Source organism: Haliotis cracherodii, unplaced genomic scaffold (assembly GCF_022045235.1).
Source record: "Haliotis cracherodii isolate W230 unplaced genomic scaffold, xgHalCrac1.p SCAF_32, whole genome shotgun sequence".
Classification (NCBI taxonomy): domain Eukaryota; kingdom Metazoa; phylum Mollusca; class Gastropoda; order Lepetellida; family Haliotidae; genus Haliotis; species Haliotis cracherodii.
Window position 1 is genome coordinate 1,659,136 of NW_027266289.1, and position 4,578 is coordinate 1,663,713.

The following is a 4,578-nucleotide window of genomic DNA, read 5'->3' on the forward strand; positions in this document are numbered from 1 at the left end:
ACATATGTGTGCGTATTTTTGTGAGTGTGCATGTTTTATGTAACCATGAATCATACTTCTCTCTACCTCCCCGACGTTTAGTACACTGTCAGTGTACTGCTTTAGTCTGACACGTAACATGATCAAGCTGTTGAAAAAGTTGTTTTCCTTCCAACACGAAACTCGGTCCACGTTTCCCGCATAGTGATCTGTAAGTAAGCGAAGGCTGCTATGTGATGTGAGCGGGGAGCCACTGAGAAGTGCCGGTAAGCGTGAAGCGAGTGTGATCGCGAGAGGTTGGTTACATAGACTTGCGGCTAGTCTCCATCACCAGATTCTAAAGCTGTGGTTGGAGTTAACACAACCCGCTCTTATCTCACCAGGTGTGAGGCCCACTTCTTGAGATAATTAAACTCATTTTGAAATGGGTTTTTTCAACTATCAATATCATGCAAAACATCTAGACTTTGTCGGATGTGTAAACTGTACACAAATGTCCTGCAATAATATCTATTCAAAGTAATAATTATCTATTCAAAGTCTTCCCTCTGGTTTTAGTCCGAAGATGAACTTCTATTGCCAGTGACGTTACGTTTAGGTTAAATCTACTTAGTCAATCTGCACAGTTTCCAGGCAAATCAGCCATGTTATCTCTATTACTTCGTTGTTTAATACATGAAGATACTCCCAACAATAATGGCCCTTGGACCACGAGGCCTAAATAAACAATGAATGAAAATATTACATATTACACCAATGCACACTTGTCACTTGTATGGTCATTGCCTCTTATTATGTTGCACTAGTGTACTGCAACCTACCTGTAATATATATATTTATATATACTTATATTTATATTCATATTTATTTATCATCCAAAACTGGGTGAGATCAAGCGATATCTACACTGTAGATATTGCTGCAATAATGAAATTGCATCGCAATGCTTTGCAGCCCATTGTGACGTCATTGGTTACCATGACGTCACAATCAAATGACATCACTAATGGCTGTGCTACTAAAGCTGTTAGCAGTACTTTTTACACTTAAGACAGTGCTTATAACGTTCTTCAAACTGAAAAAGTTGGAAGAATGATGTTGGATGATAAATAAAATCTCTCCCTCGTGTCTTTTGATTTCAAATATATCAACACACGTTGAAAAAAGTGGAAAAAAGTCCTCGGCAAGCCTCGGAAATTCCCCACTTTTATCAACTCGTGTTGATATATTTGATATCAAAAGACACTCCGGTGAGATTCTCTCTATATATGTAAAGGCGTAAGTTATTTGTCCATTGTCACCTTGGTATTGTGACATCATAGTTTCCTTAATGTTATGACGACGCGTAACTATATGTTACTACTTCATGTCCGTTATTCAGTTATGGCCTGATGAGACTTGTACGTGGTACGAGTTGAAAGCACTAGCCTATTAAAACTGTGTTCGGTATTACTTCACTTATTTAATTATTAATATATGACTTCCTGAGTCATTTGTTATTGTTTTCAAGGAACAAAAGGTATTAGGTTGACAAAATCATAGCGGTTTTCGTGGAAGCCTGAGCTATATATACAAAGGCTGGTTTCGTGTTCCAATGACATGACCAGTGTTGACACAAAAGATCATAAGAACTAACCATCAAAGCACGAAATAAATAAATCACAAAGCAATCAAGAGCCTGTGTATGAATTTATGTTAAACATGTTAATCTAAACCATGCTAGTGTTTTGCAAACGGAGGGCTATATCAGTATTGACAGTCACTATTATGCCCACTTACGTCTGGTGACCTCACCAGCATTGACTCTGGAGATTTGCTCCTCCGTTGTTCTGTGTACGTATATACTTGGACCAACAGACTGTCAACTAAAACAACACTAACACAATGATAGCTGCAAGGAAACCATTATCACGCTTGGCCATTTTTAAAATGCGCATTTATGTCTAAAATCAAGAGCTCGCATTATTTTCATGTCGCATTATTTCCTGTTTTACAGCATATGACAATGGCTACTCCAGTGTTTTGCCATTGTTCTGCGTATATGACAACGGCTACTTCAATGTTTTGCCATTGCTCTGTGTATACAACAACGGCTACTCCAGTGTTTTGCCATTGTTCTGTGTATATGACGACGGCTACTCCAATGTATGGTCATTGTTCTGTGTATATGATGAGGGCTACTCCAATGATTTGCCACTGTTCTGTGTATATGACGACGGCTACTCCAGTGTTTTGCCATTGTTCTGTGTATATGATGACAGCTACTCCAATGATTTGCCATTGTTCTGTGTATATGACGACGGCTACTCCGGTGTTTTTCCATTGTTCTGTGTATATGACGATAGCTACTCCAATGCTTTGCCATTGTTCTGAGTATATGACGATGGCTACTCCAACGATTTGCCATTGTTCTGTGTATATGACGACAGCTACTCCAGTGTTTTGTCGTTGTTCTGTGTATATGACGACAGCTACTCCAGTGTTTTGTCGTTGTTCTGTGCATATGACGACAACTACTCCAGTGTTTTTACATTGTTCTGTGTATATGACGACAGCTACTCCAGTGTTTTGCCATTGTTCTGTGCATATGACGACAGCTACTCCAGTGTTTTTACATTGTTCTGTGTATATGACGACAGCTACTCCAATGTTTTGCCATTGTTCTGTGTATATGACAACGGCTACTCCAATGTTCTTCCATTGTTCTGTGTGTATGACGATAGCTACTCCAATGCTTTGCCATTGTTCTGAATATATGACGATTGCTATTCCAGTGTTATGTCTTTGTTTTCGCTTTCGGTTTCTTTGATAACGGAGGTGCACAACATTCCCATCACTTTTCTCTTTCTCTGTGAATGTATCGTACTACATAAGTCATCGGTTTAACCAGTAATGGCGTCACAGGGCTTTTGAAAATAATGCATCATTGTTGTTGATGCTCACATATCTCTCGAACTACAGTAGTTGGAGGTTTAAAATCTGAAATGAATGAGTGTTGTTGATGTTGTCACTTGTGTCTCGTACTACAGTAGTTAGTGGTAGATAAACCGATTTGATGGCTTCCTGATCTGTAGCTTTGATCACAAGGAGGTAAGGTGAGGTGAAATGGGGTTTAACGTCGCGTCCAAGATTATTGCACTTATATATAGCGACGTGCATACACGCGCGCGCGCGTATTTGTGTGTGCCTTCTTGTACTAGTCCCGACTGATGCCGATTTATAGTGCTAGCTCACTGCGATACCATGCCGTGGATGATGGTGGGTCAAGGGTACATGTTGTACATTGGACATACAGACTTTGGTGTCTGCTATGGGTGGATCAAGGGTACATGTTGTACATTGGACATACAGACCTGGGTGTCAAGCATGGGGTGATCAAGGGTACATGTTGTACATTGGACATACAGACCTGAGTGTCAGGGATGGGTGAATCAAGGGTACATGTTGTACATTGGACATACAGACCTGAGTGTCAGGGATGGGTGGATCAAGGGTACATGTTGTACATTGGACATACAGACCTGAGTGTCAGGGATGGGTGGATCAAGGGTACATGTTGTACATTGGACATACAGACCTGAGTGTCAGGGATGGGTGGATCAAGGGTACATGTTGTCCATTGGACATACAGACCTGGGTGTATGACATGAGTGGATCAAGGGTACATGTTGTCCATTGGACATACAGACCTGGATGTCAGGGATGGGTGGATCAAGGGTACATGTTGTCCATTGGACATACAGACCTGGATGTCAGGGATGGGTGGATCAAGGGTACATGTTGTACATTGGACATACAGACCTGGGTGTCAGGGATGGGTGGATCAAGGGTACATGTTGTCCATTGGACATACAGACCTGGGTGTATGACATGAGTGGATCAAGGGTACATGTTGTCCATTGGACATACAGACCTGGATGTCAGGGATGGGTGGATCAAGGGTACATGTTGTCCATTGGACATACAGACCTGGGTGTCTGCTATGGGTGGATCAAGGGTACATGTTGTACATTGGACATACAGACCTGGGTGTCAGGGATGGGTGGATCAAGGGTACATGTTGTAAATTGACATACAGACATGGGTGTCGGGGATAGGTGGATCATTGGTACATGTTGTACATTGGACATACAGACATTGGTGTCTGGGATGGGGGAATCAAGGGTACATGTTGTACATTGGACATACAGACCTGGGTGTATGCTACTAGTAGATCAAGGGTACATGTTGTACATTGGACATACAGACCTGGGTGTATGACATGAGTAGATCAAGGGTACATGTTGTACATTGGACATACATACCTGGGTGTATGACATGAGTGGATCAAGGGTACATGTTGTACATTGGACATACAGACCTGGGTGTCGGGGATTGGTAATATGTAATTTCCACAGCGTGAGACAAACGGAAGTAATTAATGCACATTATTAATGATAAAGGGGTTGGGTCGAGATTGATTAATGTAAACAAGAAATCTATGTCAAGTTACTTGTATAGTAATAATATTCTCAAGACGAGGCTATTGTGGCAGCATACATGGTATGAAACACAATACCCTGATGAAGCTACCTGCTTTATTTGTCTCTGTGGTGCCAC